Source organism: Spermophilus citellus (genome assembly GCF_964194105.1).
Source record: "Spermophilus citellus genome assembly, chromosome: 3".
NCBI classification, from domain to species: domain Eukaryota; kingdom Metazoa; phylum Chordata; class Mammalia; order Rodentia; family Sciuridae; genus Spermophilus; species Spermophilus citellus.
The window spans coordinates 10,534,169-10,550,219 of record NC_138184.1 but is presented as its reverse complement, the minus strand read 5'-3'; the positions used below and the strand labels follow the sequence as shown (position 1 = coordinate 10,550,219).

The following is a 16,051-nucleotide window of genomic DNA, read 5'->3' as shown; positions in this document are numbered from 1 at the left end:
AAAATACTTATCAGTCCCATGCAACCAGAACCACAGCCTCAGAAAGGACAGGCACACACACCCCCAACTACATCTGCATGTGGGTTCCCTGTCTCCCAGAGCTCTTAAGTTTTCCAGCATCAACTTTGCTTCTATTAACTATTCTAAGCAGCTGGAGACCACATCCAGGAGAGGGCGCCTGCCCAGGACGCACCAAGAGAAACTTCATTGCCCTCCTCTGCAGGCTCAGGCTTGGCCTCAGTTTGGAGTCACTGGCCACAGGCCGATGCTCCCCTCTCTATAAGTTATTCACCTGCTCCAATACCAATATCCAATTAGTTAAATGAGACAAAGACCTTCAATTGTATTGAATAAGAAGTCTGCTGGGGGCTGGGGCTGGGGCTCAGGGGCAGAGTGCTTGCCTGGCACGTGCAAGGCCCTGGGTTCAAACCTCAGCACCACATAAAAATAAATAAAATAAGTAAAGATATTGTGTCCAACTACAACTAAAAAATAAATATTAAAAGAAGTCTGCAGAACTCCTGTTTTCCTTCTGTTTATGTACAAAAGAGGAAATTTCTAACGTATTTTATGTTGATTAAAAAACTGGCAAATAAAAATTATTTCTTTGAGAAAAAAAATATGCTGGCAAACTATTATTTACACATTAAGAAATTATTGTGGAAAAGAGCTAAAACAAAAGAAAAATGTGAACTTTCCTTTTTCTCTTCCCTGAACTTCACAGTGGATGGTTGCCATCTGGGGTCTCTGTCTGAGGATTTACATGTCCAGTTTACCCCACACACACACCTCTCTCTCTCTCTCTCTCTCTCTCTCTCTCTCTTTCTGTGTGTGTGTGTGTGTGTGTGTGTGTGTGCGCGCGCGCGCTGGGGATCAACCCCGGGGCTCATGCATGCCAAGAAAGCCCTCTACCACAGAACTACATCTCCAGCCTCCAGTTTATCAGTTGAAACCCTCTCTCCATCCCACATCCACACCACTGACTGACCCATCGAGTCAGTTTTGTAACTGAATGCTAGACTGTATGAAGTTTTCCTTTCCTGCACTCTACTATCCCCGGGTTGAACCCATCTGACGCTCTCTCCTGTCTCCCAATTTAAATTATTCATTCAAAACTGTCATCTAGGATAAAATATGATATCTTGGATAAGGACCACATCTCTTTTATTTGATTCTGTTCTCTTTAATTTGTCACAGAACCTGCTTATTGAGGATACACAGAGCATATTCTACACTGACCTTTACCTGATGGAAATTACCGGGGGTGAGGCCGGTGGGGCGCTGTGAGGCGGGATGGAGGGGTCCTCTCAGCAGAATCTTGAGAAGTCCACATACTTAAGGGAGGTATGGATGCTACTACTATCCTCACCACAAGAGGGCGCAAACTGACTTTCCCTTTCTAGAAAGTGGCTCAAAGCAGTTTCTGGAGGACTTCTTTATTGAGGGAAAACCAGTTGGTAGAAATAAAGGTAATACCACCATTCAATTTAATTCCATTTATATTATTTAATTTTTTATAGGCTGTTAGCTGGGCGTGTGACGCATACCTCTAATCCCAGCAATTTAGGAGGCTGAGGCAGGAGGATCTCCAATCTGAGGCCAGCCTCAGCAACTTAGCCTAAGCTTTAAGCAACTTAGTAAGACTCTGTCTCAAAATAAAAAATAAAAAAGGGGATTTGGAGATTTGGCTCAATGGTAAAGTGTCTCTGGGTTCAATCCTGGTACAAAATAAATAAATAAATAAACAAACAAACAAACAAATAATAATCCTAGGTAATTAAAAAAGCAATAAGCCCTGTGAATTTTCATTGTCTATCCCTAATTCTGAAAAGTAACTGAAAAAAATCTACACATAAAGTTGGAGTAAGGTCACCTGGGCAACCCAGCAAGACCCTGTTTCAAAAAAAAGAAAGAAGAGCTGGGGTTGTAGCTCAGTTGTAGAACACTTGCCTAGTACATGGGAGGCACTGGGTTTGAACCTAAGCACCACATTAAATAAATAAATGGTATTGTGTAAAAAAGAAAGAAAGAAAAGAAGAAGGAAAAACAAGCAGTCAGGATAACATGAACCTGTGATTACAGTGACTCATGATACTAAAGCAGAAGGATCACAAGTTCTAGGTCAGCCTCAGCAACTTAGCCAGACTCTTGTCTCAAAATAAAAAATAAAAATCCAGAGCCTCACACATGCTAGGCAAGTGCTCTACCACTGAGCCACAACCCAGTCCTGTTTGTTGTTGTTGTTGTTTTAAATAAACTAACCAGTGATCATGAGGATTTGTAGAAATTGGAACTCTTGGGCATTGCTGGTAAGCATGAACATACAATTACACAATGACATAGCCTCTCCCCTCCTACACAGTATGTATATATGTGCACATACACATATGCATACAAACGATACAATATGTATCAAACCATACTAAAATAAAGGACTTAAACAGATACAGATCCACCAGTTTTCCTATGTGTGGTTTTCTCAATAGCCAAAGGACTGTAGCGGAAACCACCCAAGCATCCATCAACTTAGGAACAAACTATGGAACATTCACACAATGTAATATCAACCAGCCCTAAAAAGAAGGAAGTAATGATCAAAGTTACAATGCAGATGAGCTTTGAAACATTATGCCAGGTGTAATAAGCCAAACACAGGACAGATATTATATGCTTCCACTTGCATGAAGTACTTAGAAAGCTCACAGAGAGAAAAAGTAGAGGGGCCAAGGGTATCCCTCAATGGTAAAGCAGGGGCCCTGGGTTCCATCTCTAGCAATGAAAGAGAGAGAGAGAGAGAGAGAAGAATGTAGCTTAACAGCATGAAGTTAATTGTTTATTTTTGTTATTGTTGTTTGTTTGGGTTGGGATCTTGCTATGTACTTCTCTTGATCATCTTGCTCAAGTAATTCTCCTTCTTCAGTTTCCCTAGTAGCTGAGAGTACAGGTGTGCACCATCATGACCAGCTAGGAGTTATTATTTAATGGGGCCAGAGTTTCTGATGAGATTGGTGTAAAATCTGGTCACTGTTGCACATGCCTGTAATTTCAGCACATGAGGAGGCTGAGGCAGGAGGATCAAAAGTCCAAGGCCTGCCTCAGCAACTTGGGCCCTCGACAACTTAGTGAAACCTGTCTCTAAATAAGAAATTTAAAAAGCTGAGGATGTTGCTCAGTGGGTAAGCACCCTGGATTCAGTCCCTGATACCTAAAACAAACAAATTAAAAAAAAGTAAAAGAAAATTGTGGCAACACATAGCAGTAACGACTGCACCACATTGTGAGTGCACTCATTGTATTAAATTCCAGTGTAAAATGGTTGAGATGACAAGTTTTATGTTATGCATTATGTTCAACAAAAATAAACATTAAGTCAGACATTACAGCTGAAAAAATGAGTTCGGCTGAGCATAGTGGCAAACACCTGTAATCCCAGACTCTGGAGGCTGAGCACCAGGATGGCAAGTTCAAGGTCAGCCACAGCACCTTAGCCAGATTCTCAGCAATTTTGCCAGACTCTGTCCCAAAATATATATTTTTTTAATGGTTGGGGTTGTAACTCAGTGGTAAAGTGCTCCTGGGTTTAATCCTCAGGAGAGAGAGAGAGACAGACAGACATGTAGCAATACAAACTATGAAGAATTAAAAAGTGATGGAAAGGGGCTGGGGATGTGGCTCAAGCGGTAGCGCGCTCGCCTGGCATGCGTGCGGCCCGGGTTCAATCCTCAGCACCACATACAAACAAAGATGTTGTGTCTGCCGAAAACTAAAAAATAAATATTAAAAATTCTCTCTCTCTCTCTCTCTCTCTCTCTCTCTCTCTCTCTCTCTCTCTTTAAAAAAAAAAGTGATGGAAAATGCTATATAATGGAACAAATATATCTATTATAATATGTTAACACTTGGATTCCTTAAAAGGGGAAGCAGGAAGGACAGAAAAGTTTGAACAAATAATTGCTTCAAATTTTTTAAATTAGGGGTTGAATAGGGAGCTTAGTGGTAGAAACACTTGCCTAGAACACACAATGACCTGGTTACACCCCCCCAGTATGAACACACATACATGTACACACACATACATACACACACACACACACACACACACAAAGACACACACAAATCCTAATTAGATTAAAAACATAAATATGGAGTTCCAAAAAGCTCAACAAACTGCAAGTACGAGATTATGAAAAAAATATATACCAAGCACAGCATCATCAAATTGCTTACCCAGGGATATAGAAAAATTCCTTGAATTAACCAGAGATATAAGGCAGGTTAACCACAGAAAACCAAAAATTAACTTCATACTTCTCACCGGAAACAAAGTGAGCTATGAGACAATGGAACAGCAACTTAAAGAATGGAATGAACAGGTACATTAAGCAAGAATCCTATGCTCAACAAATAATATGTTTCCCAATGAAGGGAAAATAAATAGTTTGTCTAGATATAGTGAAAGAATTTGTAATCAGTATACTTGCTCTATAAAAAATATCCAAGGTATGCCTGAGGCAGAAGGAAAATGATACCATATGGATATCTGGATATACACAAAGGAAGTACCAAACATTATAAATATGGGTAAATATGAAAGGCATTTCAATGTTGTTTAAATATTTTTAAAAGGTCATTGCCTCTGAAAAATGGTGGATTTATATATATATACACAAAAATGCAAAAAAAATCTTCAAAATGTTAAGAAAAAGAAAAGTTGCTGGGCACAGTGGTACACGCCTATAATCCCAGCAGGAGGCTGAGACAGGAGGATCATGAGTTCAGAGCCAGCCTCAGCAATGGTGAGGTGCTAAGCAACTCATTGAGCCCCTGTCTCTAAATAAAATACAAAATAGGGCTGGGGATGTGGCTCAGAGGTTGAGTGCCCCTGAGTTCAATCCCTGGCACCAAAAGAAAAAAGAAGTTAAAGAGAGAGAGAGAGAGAGATCATTGATTCTGTTAAACAATAATAAGAACAAGTTATGGGGTATTAAAATTAATATGGAGGAACTGAGGTTGTGGCTCAGTGGTAGAGTTCCTGCCTAGCATACTTGAGGCACTCAGTTTGATTCTTAACATCACATAAAAATAAATAAATAAATAAATAAAGGTATGTATACATCTTTAACTAAAATAATAATAATAATAATATGGAAATGCAAGTTACCTGGTATAGCTAAACAAATCTGGCAGTAAACGAACAACAACAACAAAAAAAAACCTAGGTGCTGGGGCAAAGTTCAGTGGTAAAGCACTTGCCCAGCATGTGTGAGACCCTGGATTCAATCTTCAACATAGTGAAGGGGGAAAAAAATCAATTTTGGAAGACTTAATAATGCCTACATTCTTATTTAAAAGCCATAATAATCAAACTAATTGGTTTTGGCACACAACACATCAACGGAATGGAAAAAGGATGCAGAAATATCATGGGCGCGTTGGCGCACTCCTGTAATCCCAGCAGCTCAAGAGGCTGAGGCAGAAGGATCATGAGTTCAAAGCCAGCCTCAGCAACCTAGCGAGGCCCTCAGTGAGACCCTGTCTCTAAATATTATACAAAAAAGGGCTGCGGATGTGGTTCAGTGGTTAAGTGCCACTGGGTTCAATTCCCAATACCAAAAAAAAAAAAAAAAAGGAACTTTGGGCCAGGGTATAGGTCAGTAAGTGAGTGGCAGAGCATGAGTTTAGCATGCATAGGACTTGGGGTCAATCCTCAGCATCAAAATATATGTAAAAAATTAGGAACTTCACTCTGTTAAAGTAATTACTAAGGAAGTTTATTATATTTTCATAATAAGGGAAAAAACAATTACAAATCATAATTCAATGGAGTATTTATTTCCAGAATATATCAATAATTGTCAAAAAATTAATAACCTGAAAGCAATGTAATTAATACTTCACAGAGATATCTATAGCAAATATGAATGTGAAATGTGAGCTGGGCTCAGTGGCTTACCTGAAGTCCTGGCTACTCAGGAGGCTGAGGTAGGAAAAGCTCTTGAGCCCAAGAATTCGAGGCAGCCTGGCCAACATAACAAGACCCCACGTTGAAAACAACACACAAAAAGATAGAAAATGGTGTTTAGCTCTTAGCTAGTACTGCAAAGGAACCAACTGCTGATAACTGCAACAACCTCAACGTATCTCAAGAGAATTAGATTGAAAGAAGAAAAAGCCAGTCTCAACAATTACATATCCCATGAATTCCAGTAACATGGATTTTTTTAAGATTTTATTTTATTTAGTTATTTATTTTTGGTACCAGAGATTGAATCCAAGAGTGCTTAAACCCTAAGCCACATCTCCAGCCTTTTTATTTTTTTTTATTTTGAGGCAGGATCTTTCGATGTTGCTTAGGGCCTCCCTAAATGGCTGAGGCTGGCCTTAAACCTGCAACCCTCCCACCTCAGCCTCCTGAGTTACTGGGATTATAGGCATGCATCACTGCACTCAGCCTGGCCAGGATGCTTTTTAAAAAATTGGTTTATTGAGATATGATTCATATGCCATACGATTCACCCATCTAAAGTACAAATTCAATGGCTTTTATTACATTTATAGACTTATACACCCATCATCATGATAAATTTTAATACATTTTCATTGTTCTCCCCTCAAAAATCCATACCCCTTGCCTACCAACCCCTTTTTACCTGTCTCAACTTTCTACCACCCCTAGGCAACCACTAGTGTATTCTTTATCTCAGTAAGTTTGCCTCTTCTGGATATTTCAGATACATGGAATTATACAATGTGTAATCCTTCGCAAATGGCTCTAATCATTTGTTCTTTTGTTTGGTTTTGTTTTGTTTCTTTTGTGTGTGTGTGTGTTTTCACATAATGTTATCAACGTTCATCCATGTTACAGCATGTATCAGGACTTGATGTCTTTTTATTGAATAATATTTCATTATATAAATAGACTAAGATTATTGAGGGGCTGGGGAGGTAGCTCAGTGGGAGAGTGCTTTACCAGTATGCATGAGGCTCTGGGTTTTATCCCCAGCACCACATTAAATATTCTTTTTTTTTTTTTTGAATTTTTAATATTTTTATTTTTTAGTTCTCGGCGGACACAACATCTTTGTTGGTATGTGGTGCTGAGGATCGAACCCGGGCCGCACGCATGCCAGGCGAGCACGCTACCGCTTGAGCCACATCCCCAGCCCACATTAAATATTCTTTAAATGACAAAATTATAGACATGCAAAACAAATGTGTGGTTGTCAGGAGTAGGCCGGGGGAAAATGACTATGGTTGTGGAAGGACAGTATGAGGGCTTATGACAGTGAAATTGCTGTGTATCCTCATTGGGTTAGTGCCCACCAGAACCTAGTCAGGTGATAAAACTGCAGAGAACTAAAGAACCCCCCACACCTACATGTACACACATGAGTGTAGACACACACACACACACACACACACACAAATGAGTGCACGTAAACCTGGTGAAATCTGAACAAGGTCAGAAGGGAGACTGTTATGAACTGAATGTTTACTTCCCCTGAATATTCATATATCAAAGCCCTAGGGTTAGATGATGTAAGATGGTGGGACCCTCATGATGGGATTCGTGCCTGGGTTAGTCAACTTTCTGTCACTGTGACAAAATACCTCAGATAATCAATTTGTTAAGAGGAAAGGTTTATTTTGTCTTGCAGCTTCAGAGGTTTCAGTCCATAGTCTGTTGGTCTGTTACTTTGGGACCCGTGGCAAGGCAGCACAACATGGCAGGTGTCCACGATGGAGGAAGCTACTGCCTCATGGCTGCTGGGAAGCAAAGAAAGGAAGAGGGGTGCTGGGGTCCCTTCAAGAGCACACCTCCAATGACCTAACTTCCTTCCACTAAAGGGTCCGCCACCTCCCAATAGAGCCATGGAGTTACAAGCCCTCAATACCCGGGCCTTTAGGAGACATTCAAGATCCCAACTACAGCATTGCTATTTGTTTGTTTATTCATAGTCCCAGAGACTGAACCCAGGATCTTGTGCATGCTAGGCAAGCATCCCGCGACTGAGGTGCATCCTGTGCTCTTTTTATTTTGAGACAGGGTCTGATTAAGTTGCCTAGACTAGCCTCAAACTTGCCATTCTCCTGCCTCTGGGCACATCTCTCTCGCAGTCCGTCTCTGGAGTTTCTCTGGGGCAGTCTCTGATCCATCATAGGATCCTCTACACCCGACTCAGGCCTGGCACCAAGGGGGCTGGAAGGAGTTCTGCCCTTCATTCCAACAAAATAGCAGGTCTGCAGGACATTGCTACACCTCAGGCTGTGCCACACAGAGGCAGTGGCAGGTCAAGACATCTGCAGAAAACACAGGAGCTGCTGGGCCCAGCAAGGTGTCCCCAGATACCAGAAAGTGGCCCAAACCTTTGGCTGACACCCAACCTGTCCAATGGCTAGTCCATGCACCCCAACACCTAAGGGACATTATGCAAAACTCCACTCAAATCATCCCTCCTCTGCTCAGAACCCTCCAGGGCCCCCACCTCACTCATTCATCAAATATCCCGAAGGCCACATGATCTGCCCCAAACACCCCCTCCTTCCTTCTCTTCCTGTGGTCATCTCTCCTCCCTACCTCCTTGCTCACTCTGCTCCAGCTATTAGTCCCAGAAGATTCCACCCTTATGATGGTTACTTTGTAAGTGTGAAGTGCATTTGAGTTACTTACACCTTTAGAAATAAAATTTCCCTTAAACTTTCAGTTACAATTACAATCACCATCATTTTGTTACTTCCATAGCTGCTGGATTCTTTGCAAGAGGCTGTTGGTTACATTTTTTAGTCCATTTACGAATTTATTGAAGTCATTTAAACAATTTACATTTATCAGTGGGACACATTTTACATTTGAACCTTTTTAAATGTCTCCACCCAGCAAATCCTTCTGAAGTCCATGACATCCAGGGAAAATCTAAAATGTAAACATATAAATAAGGAGAACAGGGGATGTAGGTCAGTGATAGAGCACTTGCCTAGCAAGCAGGAGGCCCAGTGTCCAGTCCCCAGCGTGGGGCAGGGGTTCAATAAATAAGAGGAGGGACTGGGGGTATAGCTCATGGGTAGAGCACTTGCCTAATATCCTGGATTCAAACCCCACACTGGACTAAATAAATAAATATTATCTGTTGCTATAACGGAATATCAGATTGTGTAATTTATGAAGAAACCAGACTTATTTAGCTCATGGTTTTTGCAAGCCTAAGAGCATGGACCTGGCCTCTGCCTGGTATCTGGGGAGGAGCTACCTGCCGGATCATGATATGGTAGGGACGTCACCTGGAGAGACAGAGCAAGCACTCCAGAAAGAACTGGCTTTTGCAATAAAGGCCATCCTGCAAGAACCCACTGATCATTAACTAGTGGATTCTCCCACTGGTGAGAGCTCAGAGCCTAGATGACTATTGCCTCTTAATAGTCCCAGCTGCCCCACCTCTTAATACCTCAGCAAGAGGATTATATTTCAATGAGCAGGAACTTAAGTTCTCTTAAATATTCTGCTGCTACTCCAAGCTCCACCCAATTATCAGATACTTTTCTATTTAAAGTTGTCAGTCTGGGGCTGGGGATGTGGCTCAAGTGGTAGCACGCTCGACTGGCATTCGTGCGGCCCGGGTTCGATCCCCAGCACCACATACAAAACAAAGATGTTGTGTCCGCCGAGAACTAAAAAATAAATGTTAAAATTCCCTCTCTCACTCTCTCTTTAAAAAATAAATAAATAAATAAAGTTGTCAGTCTTTTATAGACATAAATATCTGGTAGCATTTGTTCCTTCCAATGAGAGAGAAGCAATTAGAGGACAGGAATAGGATACAAAACATAGGATTTTTTTGAGCTGAAATCATGGGTGGGGATGAGGCTTCAACTTTACTTCTCCTGATTTTCTTTGTTTCATTAAAAGAAAAGTAGGTGGCCATGCAGGGTGATGCAGGCCTGTAATCCCAGCAGCTTGGGAGGCTGAGGAAGGAAGATCACAAGTTCAAGGCCAAACTCAGCAACTCAGCAAGGCCCTAAACAACTTAATGAGACCCTGTCTCAAAACTAAAATAAAAAGGGCTGGGGATGTGGCTCAGCGGTTAAGCACCCCTGGGTTCAATTTCTAGTACCAAAAAAGAAAAAGAAAAGAAAATGTGTGGGGCTGGGAATGTAGCTCAATGGTAGGAGAGTGCTTACCTAGCATGTGCCAGGCCCTGGGTTTGATTCCCCAGTACCTCCAAAAAGAGAAAAAGAAAATGTTAACTGGGCATGGTGGCACATACCTGTAATCCCAGCAACTCAGTAGGCTGAGGCAGGAGGATCCCAAGTCTGAGGCCAGCCGGGGCAACTTAACAAGACCCTGTCTCAAAAAATAAAAAGGGGTGAGGGGTGTGGTTCAGTGGTAGAGGGCTTGCCTAGCAGTGTGGGGCCCTGGGTTCGATACCCAGTACTGTGAGGAGAGGGCAGGGGAAGGGGGGAAGGAGGGGGGAGGAGGGAGTGAGGGGAGGGGGGATGTGTATGTGAAATAATTATGACCAAATGTACATTTTATTTTTCATATGGTGGGTACAGTGGCATGTTTTAGGGTTTATTCTCTGTACTTTTCTGTATTTTAAAATTCTAATTGTGATAAAATACGTATCACAAAAACATTGCCATCTTCATCATTTTGAAGCATACAGTTCAGTAGCATGAAGCACACTCACACTGTTGTGCAAATATCACCATCATCAGCTCCGGGGCTTTTTCATATTCCTAAACTGATGATCTGTCCCCATTAAATGCTCCCTCTCCCTCACCCACCCTGGGTACCTTCCACTCCATTTTCTATGAATTTGACTACTTTAGGGATCTCAAATAAGTGGAATCCTACACTATTTGTCCTTTTACATCTGACTTATTTTGCTGAGCATAATGCCCTTGAGGTTCAACCAAGTGGATCATGTGTCAGAATCTTTTCAATGTTTATAAAATTAACTTCAAATAAATTTTTTAACTTATGGTTTTTAAGTGCAAATTCATGTGCACATGATCTTAAAGCCAGATCTGTGCAGGGTGTGTGCTACAGTTTGAATAGAGCTTGAATGTGTCCCCTAAAGTCTTCTCTGCTGGAAGTTTGGTCCCCAGTGTGGGGAAGTTAGGTGGCAGAAACTTTAATAGGTGGGACCTTGTGGGAGGTGGTTGGGTCCTGGTGGCCTCACCCTTGGAAGGGGATGAATGCTAGTCTCAAGTGATTTAGTTCTTGCAAGAATGAGTTGTTATGAAGTGGCACTACCCGTGCAGTTGTTTCCTTCTCCAAGCAGACATTTCCCTTCTGCTTCCCCACCATGTGCTGAGCCACAAAGGTCCTCACCAGAGGCTGCACAAATGGGGCCACCAGAGGACTTTTAGCATCCAAATGTCCAAAAGAACAAGCTAAATAAGCACCCCTCCCCCAGTACTGGGATTAAACCCAGGGGTGGTCTACCATTGAGCTACATCCCAATCCTTTAAAAAAAAAAAAAAAAATATATATATATATATATATATATATATATATATATATATATATATATATATAAAATATATCTCTTAACTGTATGTATATATTAGTTGTAGATGGACACATACCTTTATTTTATTTGTTTTTTATTTAGATGTGGTGCTGAGGATTGAACCCAGGGCCTCACCCATGTGAGGCAAGCGCTCTACCACTGAGCCACAGCCCCAGTCTCCGCCCCCCCCCCCCCCCGCCTTTTTTTATGTTGAGTCAGGGTCTCACTAAATGGCCCAGGCTGGCCTCAAACTTGCAATTCTCCTGCCTCAACATCCCAAGGCACTCAGAGTACAGGTATGTGCCACTGCACCCAAACAAACTCTTTTCTTTGTAAACTATGTAGCCTCAGGTGTTTGCAGCAGAGAAAAGACTGATAAAATGTGTCATAAAAGACGAGCATCTGGGGCTGGGGCTGCGGCTGGGGCTCAGTGGTAGTGCACTTGCCTGGCATGTGTGAGGCACTGGGTTCAATTCTCAGCACCACATATAAATAAATTAAATAAAGGTCCATTGACAACTTAAAAACATTTTTTTTTAAAAGTGAGCATCTATGGATTCTTTGGTTTTCTCCCTTTACGACTCTCCTGGGTTCTGAACAGCTCCTCTTCCTTGATCCATCCACTGGTGAATGGAACTCTCATTTGCTGATTTTCTGTGCAGATGGATCAAGATTTTGTTTTCAGCCATCTTCTTCCTCCATCCCTCCCTGCCTTCTATGTAGTCCTGGCCTTAAAGTTGCTCTCTTGGCCATGTTTAACATTTTTACTCTTGTCCCTGTGTCAGTCAACTTTCTGTTACTGTAACAGATACCCAAGGCAACTTAAAAAGAGGAAAGGTTATTTTGGCTCAAGGTCTTGGAGTTTGGTGGTTATGGTCAGGCGGTTGGCCCTGGAGCAATGTGGCACATCAGGGCAGGGAGAGCAGGCTATAGCAAACTGCCACCTCATAGTAGGAAGAGAAAGAGGAAGGGATGTGGTCCTCATCTTCCCTTCCAGGACATGTCCCCATTGATCAGCTGACCTCCAACTAGGCTCCTGCTCTCAAAGGCTCCACCACCTCCCAGTGGCACTATGGGTTAGGGACCTAGTCTTTAACCCACGGGCCTGGGGGACACTTATCCAAGCCATAGTACCTCTTTATTTCTTCTCCCAACAACTATAACTCCTTTGACGATTACAACCAGGTAATAGTAAATATGGAGGGGTTGAGGATGGACCTCAGTATGTATTTAGCATGGCTTAGACCCTGGGATCCATCACCAGCACAGGAAAAAAAAAAAAATTATTTAAAGTGAACCTTTTTAAAGTATGTACTAAGTGGTAGGCAGTCCCAGTTTGGGAAGGTGGTACTGGGGATTGAACCCAGAGATACTTAACCACTGAGCCACAGTGTTTAAAAAGGACTGGGGATATAAACTGTCCCTAGTTCAGACTCCAGATTAAAATAAAAAAAGAAAGAAAGGAAATAGAATTCATTCTTTCCTATTATGATGGAATGAAGACTATGGGACAGCAAAGATTCCTTTCAAATGTCCCTGAACTTCTTTCCTTCTGTGGACCCTTTTGGAAAAAAAAATGGGGAGGGGGACACTCCATTCTGATACCCCCTGTAAGCTCAGGAGGTCCTCCAGCAACCAGTGGCATAATTGTAGATGCCAGTTGGCCCATCCTATGTCACACCTATGGTTTAGGTTACCCTTTGAGACACTGAAGATGACATTAGACACTATGGCTCTGGACATGGCACCACAGGAACGTGAGCTTTAGTAACTAGCCTCTATCTGCTATTTATTTGATTTCTCAGAAGTTGCCATCCCCTGGTTCTATCATCTCTCTAAATTTTTTTTTTTTAGCTCTCTAAAAATTTACTATTCCTGTTGAACATGCAATATAAGCTGGACTTCAAAGCCACTTCTTGGAGATTACTCATTGAATGTGTCCCATGTATATATGAACTATACATGTTAATAAACTGTTTAGCCAGGTGTGGTAGCCCACGCCTGTAAACCCAGCGGCTCAGAAGGCTGAGGGAGGAGGATTGCAAGCTCAAAGCCAGCCTCAGCAACAGCAAGATATTAAGCAATTCAGTGAGACCCTGCTTCTAAATAAAATACAAAATTGGGCTTGGGATGTGGCTCAGTGTTTGAGTGCCCCTGAGTTCAATCCCCAGTACCCCTCACCAAAAAAATGAAAATAAATAAACTGTTTCATTTTCTTTTGTTAACATGTGTGTGTGTGTGTGTGTGTGTGTGAGAGAGAGAGAGAGAGAGAGAGAGAGAGAGAGAGAGAGACAGGGATCCATTTCAGCTAAGAACTTAGAAGAGTTGAGGAAAAAGTTATTTTTCAAGACCTTACATTTCCTGTTATTTTTATATTGTATTATATTTTGTTGTTGTTGTTTTAAATATAATTGGGGAGTGAATACGTTATTTATTTAATGGTTGCATTATAAACTGTTTAGCACCTGGCTAAACAGTTTATTAACATGTATATTTCATATATACATGAGACATATTCAATATATCATGGGATATATTCAATGAGTAACCCCAGGGAAGTGGCTTTGAAGTCCAGCTTATATTGCAGCTGATATTTATCAATGTACCCGTAGATTTCGGTGAATCATTGTATGTAAATTTTACATGGTTGAGGAGAGGGACTATGAACAAATAGTGAACTCTAGCTAATAATGAGAGCACTGAAGTGTTAGGAAGGAAACGTACAAACTTATGCAACTAATATTAAAGTGCATAGAAATTGCATGGAAATACCAAGGATACATGAGGCCCTGAGTTATTGGGACACAGCACTGCAAAAAAAAAAAAAAAAAAAAAAAAAAAGACAAGGATTAAGATGGATGAATCCATACATAGAGATAAATAGATATAAAAGCAAACATGCTCCAAACATTAATTGCATCATCCAGGGGTCAGTATGTAGGGGTGTCCTCTATATAACTTCCCCAAATTTGCTGTGTTTGAAAATCCTTCATAGTAAAATGCCAGGAGCTAGCTACTTGGGAAGCTAAGGCAGAAGGGTTGTAAGTTTGAGGCCAGCCTGGGCAACTTAGCGAGATCTTGTCTTAAAATAAAGTTTACTAAAAGGACTGGGGATGTAGGTCATGGATAGATCACTTTTATATCTTGTGTGAAGCCCTCGATTCTATCCCCAGAGCCAAAATATAAATAAGTAAAATATAAAATATAAATCAGCAATATAAAATAGAAATAAGCAAAAATATAAATAAGCAATTATAAATAAGCAAATAAAATATAAATAAGCAAAATAAAATGCTAGGGACTGGCTCTACTTAGGGTTTGGAATGTCCTCCAAAGGCCCAGGGTTAAAAGTTTGGGCCCGAGCCTGGCACTACTTGGAGGTGGTAGAAACTTTAAGAGGTGGGCCCTAGTAGGAGGTTGAGGGTCCTTCATTAGTGCTGTCACAGAGGACTGGGGGGGTCCCATTCTCTTCCTGTGGCTTCTTTGATCCACCACATGTTTCTGCCATGATGTGCTGCTTCTCCACAGATCCAAAGCGACAGGGCCAACCTGTCATGGACTAGCACCTCCAGAACTGTGAACCAAAATAAACCTTTCCTCTCTGTAAGTTGATTACTTTAGGTATACATGAGAGTAACGGAAAATCGGCTAACACAGGTCTCTGTCCTGAGCCTCCCACAAGAAAGCCTGTCTTCCTACCTGAACAGGAGGACGCCCTCATGCATAGTGCATCCACACAGGGGTTGGTTCACTTCCCCCAAAGCATTTCCTCTCCCTGCACCTCCTCCTCAGGGGTGGATTCCAAGCTTCACACCAAGCTGTGAAGGTGAGTGATACCAAAGCAAAACATATTCAGATATTAATTGCATTATCCAGGGATGAATATGAAGGGGTTTCACTGTGTAATTCTTTCAACTTTGCTGGATGTTTGAAATTATTCATAATAAAATGCTGGGATCCTGCTACAGTTCTCACCAATGGTTGTATCTCACTAGCTTTTTTTTTTTAAGCACCTTTATTTTGTTTATTTAATTTTTTTTAATGTGGTGCTAGGAATAGAACTCAGTGCCTCACTTGTGCTAGGCAAGCGCTCTACCACTGAGTCACAACCCCAGCCCCACCCCTGTGTTTCACTATCTTGGGGCAACCAACTGTTCCAATTTATCTGGGACTTAAGGGTTTCCAAGAATGTGAACTTTCTGTGATAAAACCAAGACAGTTCAAGAAAGACTAGAATGAGTTGGTCCCAACCTATCATTTCGGCCTTTTTCTTTTTCTTTTTTTTTTTTAATATTTAATATTTATTTTTTAGTTATTGGCGGACACAACATATTTGTTTTGTATATGGTGCTGAGGATCAAACCCAGGCCGCACGCATGCCAGGCGAGCGCGCTACCACTTGAGCCACATCCTCAGCCCCTCGGCCTTTTTCTTAATTAAAAATATATTTAGGGCTAGGTTGTGACTCAGTGGTAGAGTGCTTGCCTAGCAAGTTTGAGGCACTGGGTTTGATCCTCAGCACCACATAAAATCAATTA

At 41.5% G+C, this 16,051-nt stretch overlaps 1 long non-coding RNA gene across 1 annotated transcript in view; it reads left to right on the top strand.

Moving 5' to 3' along the window:
- LOC308644473 overlaps positions 1–7,892 on the top strand; it is a 28,391-nt gene extending 20,499 nt beyond the window's left edge. Inside the window, exons 2-3 of the long non-coding RNA XR_014021016.1 lie at positions 1,198–1,344; positions 7,659–7,892. This is a non-coding gene — a long non-coding RNA (uncharacterized lncRNA). The remainder of the gene's footprint in view (positions 1–1,197; positions 1,345–7,658) is intronic.
- Positions 7,893–16,051: the final 8,159 nt, after the last annotated feature.